Source organism: Vombatus ursinus, unplaced genomic scaffold (assembly GCF_900497805.2).
Source record: "Vombatus ursinus unplaced genomic scaffold, bare-nosed wombat genome assembly UNPS02014772.1, whole genome shotgun sequence".
Lineage (NCBI taxonomy): Eukaryota > Metazoa > Chordata > Mammalia > Diprotodontia > Vombatidae > Vombatus > Vombatus ursinus.
Genome location: NW_020954550.1, coordinates 5,088,557 through 5,096,970, shown reverse-complemented (window position 1 = coordinate 5,096,970; position 8,414 = coordinate 5,088,557).

Sequence of the window (8,414 nt, the reverse complement as noted above, 5' to 3'; positions counted from 1 at the left end):
ATAAGTCCTTTGGAATTATCTTGGATCATTGTATTGTTGGGGGGATATAGGGCAGGATAGGAGTTCTCAACCTTTTTGTTTGTATGTTTGTTTCATGGACTCCTTTAGTAATCTGATGAAGTCTATGGATCCCTTCTCAGAATAGTATTTTACATGCATAAAATAAAATAGGATTACAAAGGAAACCAATCATATTGAAATAAAGACTAATTTCTTTTTCCCATCCAAGTTCACCGACCCACTAAAATCAATGCATGGATCCTAGGTTAAGAATTTGGCCTAGAGGGATGGATTGTTTGTTTGTTTTTTTGCCACCACTGGAATTCCAAATAGCCACCCAAGCCATCCAGACCTTTCCCCTGCACCCCAACCAAGCTGGGCAAGGATCTCAGGGGACATGGTATCTGATCATCTTCCTTTGTCATACTGACCACTTTGACTTTTTCACTTTGTTTAGAGATCAGAGGATGACCTTCCTTGTAGGGCCAAATTACTTCCTTGGAGCAGGCTGGATCATACCCAGCTCTTCAAAATAGGGATGCTGTAAAATGGCCATCTGCAGATATGAAATTCAGAACACCTTGCCCATCTGCTGCCTGACACAGCGAAAATGGCTCTAGGAGACTGAAGTCCCTCGATCTTTGTTGTTACATTATGCACTAATGACAAGAGAGGGCAAATTCCAGGGCTCCTTTCAGAAGGATTTCTGGCTAGAACTGCTTATGAAAACAAGAAGGCAAATTCCATGTGCTAAAACAAACATTAAAATGCCATGATTATAATTCTGTTTTGCCAACAGAGTTCCCCAGTCTACTGGCCCTCAAACCTGATATGTTTAGGAACCAATGCAATGAACTATCCACTAATTTAGGTCCTTCAACATTCTTGGACCAAATGTCAGAGACACTCTATGCACATACAATCCTTTACGCAACCCCACCCCAAAAGACCTTGAGAATCATAAAATCATAGATCAGAAGGTCAGGTCCAATTACTACCCCAAGCAAAAATTCCTCTTACAGCATTCTTTATTCACATGACAAAGACATATTAATTGCCTACAATATGCAAGGCCCTTTGTTAGATAGACATTTTTGAGAAAGAAGACAAAAATAAAACAATCCTTGCCTTCATGGAGTTTACATTCTGTTGAGGTAGAATAATTTGTACACAGATAGATAACCAGATGCCATAGAAGTTAGAAAGCTGGACTTGGGGTCAAGAAGATCTGAATTAAAATCCTACCTCTAATACTTACTTAGTCTGACCCTGTGAAAAGCACTTAACCTGCTTCTGTTTCCCCTTCTATAAAATAAGGGAATTGAATTTGATGGTCTTTGAAGGCCTTTTCCACATCTAAATCTATGATACTGTGAACTCACAATCCCATTCAGATCAAGTTGTGTTACAAGAAGAAATATACTGCTTTGGAAAGGTAAGTCTTCTCAGTTCTTCCTACTTCAAAATGCATTCCTTCCTCCCACCCCCTAAGGAACCCCACTTATGACAGGGCTGAAAAAGATGGTATTTCTGGATCCTTCTTTTTCCACCTATCCATTCCACAACTCCACAATATCGTCCCACCTTTGTCTTTCCCCACAGGCTTGGGAGATACCCCACAGCACTGGGAATAAGAGCGAATGACCTGAAACTAAGAGGGCTAAGGCAGTTAGCTAAAATAGTTAATATCCAACATCTGGACAGCCTCAAACAATGGATTTAACTTAATATGATAAATCTTAATAAGGACATGTATAAATATGACTACATTTTAAGTTTATTTAATATTTCCCCCAATTACATGAAAAACAATTTTTAACATTCATGTTTTTAAATGTTGACTTCCAAATTCTCTCCCTCCTTCCTTTTCCCCCTCATTGAGAAGGCAAGTAATTTGATATAGGTTATACATGTGCAGCCATATTTCCATATTATTCATGTTGTGAAAGAAAACACAGACAAAAAAAACCATCAGAAAAATAAAGTTTAAAAAAAATGTATGCTTCGATCTGCATTCAGGCTCCATCAGTTCTTTCCCTGGAGATGGACAGCATTTTTCATCCTATGTCCTTTGGAATTATCTTGGATCATTGTATTGTTGAGCATAGCTAAGTCATTCACAGTTGATCATCATACAATATTGATGTTGCTATATATAATGTTCTCCTGGTTCTGCTCACTTCACTTCGCATCAGTTTATGTAAGTCCAGGTTTTTCTGAGAGCATCCTTCTTGAACATTACTAATTTTTAAATTAATTCTCTAACTACTGGATAGGAGAGTCAAGGCTAAATAATTCACATGAAAAAGACATGCAGATTTTAATGGAATGAAAACTCAATGAGTCAATAGTATATGGCAGTCAAAATAGGTATTGAAACATTAGGCAGCATTAAGGCATGGTGTCCAGTTTTAAAGAGACAGCAGCCCTATATTGGATGTACTAGTTGGATCAAATTTAGAGTGATGCATTCTGTTCCAGGCATGACATTTTAGGATTGATGCTGAAGAATGGCTTAAAACAGCCAATTATCTAGCTAGAAATCCATGTGTAGCAGGACCTGTTAAACTATGACTGTCACCATTAATTTCATAGTGTCTGTCTCGTGGTTTCTCTGCCTTTTTCCATTATGTGTACAAGGATACATTTGCTTCTTAGAATTTCCTAGCTACAAATGTCACCTAACCTCACTTAGAAGAATATAATTGAACCAATAGTTTGTTTAGAAAATAAGAGCATGCACACATACGTTTGTTTATTGATACATAGCTTTATTAAATAGTAATTTTCTTTCCTCCTATTAGGATTCTCAGATTGGATATTTATTCCCTCTCCTCTACAGAACCTGAATTTGCATTCATATGAATTGCATTCCCTTTGAGGGAAAGTTACAAGAACCTCCTTATAGACCTAGGAACTTCACTTGAGAGAATGAACCCAGGCTGCCCTCTTGGCACTGGCTTATCAATTTAGAGGCAGAAATCCCTATTAACGTCCCTATTAATTGGTTACTATCCTGTATACCTAGATATGGGGCAGCTATGTGGCCAGGATAGAATGCCAGGCCTGGAGTCACAAAGACTCATCTTCCTGAGTTCAAATCTGGCCTCACACACTTACCAGCTGTGTGACCTGGACAAATCACTTAACCTAGTTTGCCTCAGTTACCTTATCTGTAAAATGAGCTGGAGAAGGAAATGGCAAACTGCTCTAGTATCCTTGCCAAGAAAATCTCAACTGGGGTCATGAAGAGTCAGATACCACTGAACAACAACAAATACCTATATAGCTGTAATTGTTGTTTTGTTTTTTTTTTAAGAATTCCCCACTGAACCAGAGGTTTCCCCCCTATTTCCCCAATTATAACTTCACAGATAAACATCTATCTGGGCCCAACGAGCTCTATAGCATCTAGGATCAGAAATCAGATTCTACACATCCCCCTTATTAGTTAAACTCTGGTAAATGAATAAATGTTCTAATTCTACATCCAGTCAATTAACAAACATTTATTAATTTAGCTTACTACAACCACGTACTACCAAGCCCCTACCCTCAAGAAGATGATTGAGGCTCTTTCCAACTCTGAGATGCTATAATTCTATTTTTTAAAAAACCCCAACAAATTATTATTTATTCTTAACATTGTTTTTAGTTCCAAATTCTTACCCTCCTTTCCATCTCTCCCTCCTTACCCATTGAGAAGGCAATGATATCGTTATATATGTTAAATCATGCAAAACAAATTTCCATATTAGCCATGTTGCAACAAAAATAAAAACCAAGAAAAATTTAAAAAGTGAAAAAAGTATACTTCAATCTGCACTCAGAGTTCAGTTCTCTCTCTAGAGGTGAAAAGTATTTTGCATCATGAGTCTTTCAGAATTGTCTTGGGAAATGCTTTGATTCTAAGTGCAAACTTAAAGGATAATAGACCTAGAGACTAGAAGTTACCTCAGAAGCCAACTAGTCCAACCCCACCTCATTTTAGACAAGGGAGGCACAAGGAAGTTAAATGACTTGCCCAAGATCATATGGGAAGAAAAAGCATGAGAGGTGAGATTTGAATCCAGGTCTTCAGACTCTGGCATCAGGATTCTTTCCCTTGTACTACATACTACCCCAGGCTGTCTCAGACTCTGAACTAAGAGTACCAAACTTCTTTCACACCAAGACCTATTATTAAATGTTCTCCATCACTATCCTATTTGGGGGATATTTAAGTATTGAGTATTTAAGACCTCAGAATTTCAACAGACTTTTGGAGGCTGGGATAGTTCATTCTCACTTGCCTTCTGCCAATAAGCCTTTCAGTTACAAGGCTTGGAAACCTCACTATTTTGTGGGATTCACTAACGTGTCCCCTCAACACTAACAACTGTCACGCTCCCCATATAACATTCAATTCTAATGCTTCATAGTGATCTGGAAGTGAGCCTGGGTTCCTAAAGAGAGCAAAACACAAGTGTTGGCAGAGTTTATCACTGTTCCTTGCCTTTCTGTCTTGTCTTATCTATCTTCTATCTCTTGCCAACACTTGTACAATAAGGGAAAGGTACTATAAATGTTAGTCCAAAGACTAATAAAAGGACGCACTACTGAAGGAACTGAACAGTTCCTTATCGACAGTCTTGCTATAGATTAAATCAAAAGACATGAATTTGATGTTAAATTAATGAATTTAAACTCTTTGAGGGCAGGCACTGTCTTTTGCCTCTTTTTTTTTTTTTTTATCTCCAACACTTTGCAGTGCCTAACAAATGCTTATTGATTGATTGGGCTCTCCTTAGAAAAAAATAAAAACAACAGATTTAGTTTCATTTTACGCTCCAAGGCAAAAAGAAACTGGTTATTTCTTCTTAATGTGATCATAATGAACTTAAGCAAAAAGATCACAAATAAGATAACTGCAGTTTTGTTGCAGAAGATGAAACAGAGAAATTCTATGAAGAACTTTGCAGAATCTTCCACAAGTCAATACAGAGACTTGAACACTGGTTAATTTCAAAGCAAAGTTGTCTACTCCTATCAGAAAGAAAACTTGAATGCTTTTTTTTTTTTGCTTGCTTGTACTAACATTCCCAGCACTTAGCTTCTGACATACAGCAACCGCTTTATGAATTATTTTTTCATTCAGTTAAAATGGGCATGAGGGGAAGATTTTTTTTTTAAAAGTTGGAAAATATGGTACAGATTTTAAAAATGAAAGTGACCAAAAGCTTATACAAATTACTCAAAGGCCTTTTGCTTGTAAATAATCACTTCAAGAATAAAGTTAGAACACATTTTTTTTGTACATAACCAACATGAGAATTTGTTTTCCTTGACCATGTATATTTGTTAAAATGGTTTTATTCATTGTTTTTCCACAATGGGGAAGGGAGATAGGAAGAAGAGAAAATATATTTCTAATTTAAAAATTATACCTACCACACTAGTTCTCCTTGCCATATGAAGAGGAACGTCAGCAGAGAGTAACATTAGTTTAGAATGCAAATTCATTTGCAATATACAATTTCAAATTCATATCATGGAGTAGGGTAATGTTGACCAAAGACTGTATTGAGACATGGTGTCCAGAATGAAGGAAGTGATATTAATATGCACTTTGATTAGAATGCATATTGAATAGTGCATTCAGGTCCTGACTACATATTTTAGGAAGCATATAAACTAGAGAAAGCATCCAGAAGAGTGGGATTGGTCAAAAGAACTAAAGTACACCTAAGAAGACTTAATGAGAATATAAATGTATTTGAAGGACTCTCTTAGGGAAATGGTTTAGACTTATTCTGCTTAGTCCCCCAAGGGCAACTATAAAACCAGTAAGCGGAAATTGCAGATATGTTTATTTTAAAGGAATTTTTTTATTTTTAAAGTTGATTTTAAACATTTATTGGATTTTTTAAAAAAAAAGTGTTAACATTCTACTCAAGCATTCTTATTCAGGACTCAAAAAACTCTTAAAGTAGGTGCAGAGGTCACACTGCAACTTTTTTCATCCATGTAATAAAACATCTCAAGGGCATAAAAAAAGAGCAAGATCAGAATGAGTTCTCAATTCTTGATCTGATAATCAGACCATGGAGACCATATGCAAACTCCCTTACTCTCTCTCCCCCCATATAGTTACAAACATGCACATCAAAACTAAATGCCTAAATGGGCATGTCCAAAAACCAAATCCCTCAATTTGTCCTTCTCTATCAGGAGGGAGGAAAAACCCTTATTAAAGCTGTCCAAAAGGAAAATCAGCCAGCTCAAGGCATGGCATGCTCCCTCTCATTGGATCTTTTTTAAGGAGGGCCTGCATGACCACTTATATGTTGCCAAGACAATTCTTGCTCTGTTTCCAGGCTAGACTAGATGATCTCTGAGGGTTTTTCCAACTATTATGTATGAACTGTACTGCCTCGCAAAATTAGGGAAAGATCTATGATTTCATTGTTACAAGAAACTCCCTTAAAAAATATAGATTGGTACCTTCCCTACAACTTAAGAGTCTTAGAGAGTAGCTTAGAGCACTGTAAGGATGTGACTTGCCCAGGGCCATAAACCTGTACTCATAAAGGGCAGGACTTGAATCCTGTTATTCCTTCCAAAACGCCAGCTCTTCTGTCTTACGACGCCATGAGTTCTTCTCAACAGCATTTGGAAAGACCTTTTTTGTCATTTAGTCATTTGGTCATGTCCAACTCTTTGTGACCTCACAGACAAAAGCACTCCAGACCCCTCTATCCTCCCTCATCTGTCAAAGTCTGTCCCAAGTTCATTTTCATTGTGTCCATGACATTATCTATCCATCTCATCCTCTGCTGTCCCCTTCTCCTTTTGCCTTCAATCTTTTCCAGCATCAGGGTCTTTTCCAATGAATCTTGTCTTCTCATTATGTGGCCAAAGTATTTAAGCTTCAGCTTCAGTGTTTCACCTTCCAGTGAAAATATCCTGAATTAATTTCTTTAATATTGATTGACTTGATCTCCTTGATGTCCAAAGATACTCTCAAAAGTCTTCTCCAGCACCACAATTCAAAAGTGCCAATTCTGTGACACTCAGCTCTCCTTATAGTCCCAACTCTCACAGACATACATTGCTACAGGAAAAACCACAGCTTTGACAATTCAGACATTTGTCAGCAAGATGATGTCTCTGCTTTTTAGTATGCTGTATTTGCCAAAGCTGTTCTTCCAAGGAGCAAGCATCTTTCAATTTTATGGCTGCAGGTGCTGTCTGCTGTGATCTTTGAGCCCAAGAATATAAAATCTGACACTAATTCCTTTTCTTCTCCATTTGCCAGGAAGTGATAGGGCCAATTGCCAAGAAAATATTAAGCTTCAAGCCAGCTTTGACATTCTCCTCTTTCACCCTCATCAATTTTAATTTCACCCTCTTCATTTTCTGCCATCAGAGTAGTATCATCTGCATATCTGAGATCGATATTTCTCCTAGCAACCTTAATTTCAGCTTTTGGTTTATCCAACCTGGCATTTCATATGATATACTCTGTATATGTTAAATAAATAAGGTAATATATATCCTTTGTTGTACTCCTTTTCCAATCTTAAACCAATGAGTTGTTCCATGTTTGGTTCTAATTGTTGCTTCTTGGCCTGCATACATGTTCCTCAAGAAATAAGATGATGTGGTATTCTGCTACAAGATGATTTCTTTGAGGACTTGTGTAGTCAATGAAGCAGAAATAGATGTTTCTTTTTGTTTGTTTTTGTTTTTTCTGGAACTCCCTTGCTTTTTCCATAATCCAGTTGGCAATTTGGTCTCTAGTTCCTCTGCCTCTTTGAAAACCAGCCGGCTCTTTCGGTAATTCTTGGTTCACATATTGCTGAAGTCTAGCTTGCAGTTTTTTTTGTTTTTTGGTAATTTGAACACTCCTTGGCATGGCCCTTCTTTAGACGTAAACTGATCTTTTCCAATCCAGTGGCCACTGTTGAGTTTTTCAAATTTGCTGCATATTGAGTACAACACTTTAACAGCATCATCTTTTAGGATTTTAAATAGCTCAGCTAGAATTCCTTCACTTCCACTAGCTTTACTGTTAGTAATGCTTCCTAAGGCCCACTTGACTTCATTCTCCAGGACATCTAGCTCTAGATCAGTAACCACACCATCCTGGTTATCAGTGATGTTAAGAAGGGAAGGCCCTTAGAGGTCATCTAGTCCAACTGTGCCTTTATCTTGAAGATGGGGAAACTGAGGTGCCAAAGAGGTCAAGGACTGTGAGGATAAGTTGAAGAAATTGGCAATGGTTAGTGCAAAAAAGACAAGATTGTCCAAGGGGTGAGGGGGAGGAGGGAAGGAGGGGAATTTGATAGCTATTTTCTAAGTATCTGAAAGGCTATCACTTGAACGAGGGATGATCTGTGTTCCTTTAGCCCAGAAGGAAGAATTAAGAACAA